Below are 498 nucleotides of genomic sequence, written 5' to 3' on the forward strand. Positions count from 1 at the left end.
GTGTGTGTGTGTGTGTGTGTGTGATTTATACAAGCTAGTGCCGAGGGGTCGGTGGGGGCGTGGATATGACCATCAATTAATAACCTTAGATCTTCTTCTTCTTCTTCTTCTTCTTCTTCTTCTTCTTCTTCTTCTTCTATCGCGTGGTTGGGGCTACCGTTGGGGCACCATTGCATTGGAGAACCAGCTCTCGCCATCTATTTTTGTCCTCTGCTCTCCTCAGAAAACCAGCTCTCGCCATCTATTTTTGTCCTCTGCTCTCCTCAGATTGTCACCCATCGTCTTTCTTGTCCACTCTGTAATATTGTCCTCCCATCTCCTTCTCTGCCTTCCTCTCTTTCTCTTTCCTTGTACGGTTCCTTGCAGGATTGTTTTGGCAAGTCCTGTAGATCTTGTGACATGCCCATACCATTTTAGTTTTCGTCTCTTCACTGTGGTCAGTAGATCTTCATATTGCCCCACTGCGTTGGTGATTCTCTTTCAAAATCTTTGCTCTCT

This window comes from Aplysia californica, unplaced genomic scaffold (assembly GCF_000002075.1).
Source record: "Aplysia californica isolate F4 #8 unplaced genomic scaffold, AplCal3.0 scaffold00146, whole genome shotgun sequence".
Lineage (NCBI taxonomy): Eukaryota > Metazoa > Mollusca > Gastropoda > Aplysiida > Aplysiidae > Aplysia > Aplysia californica.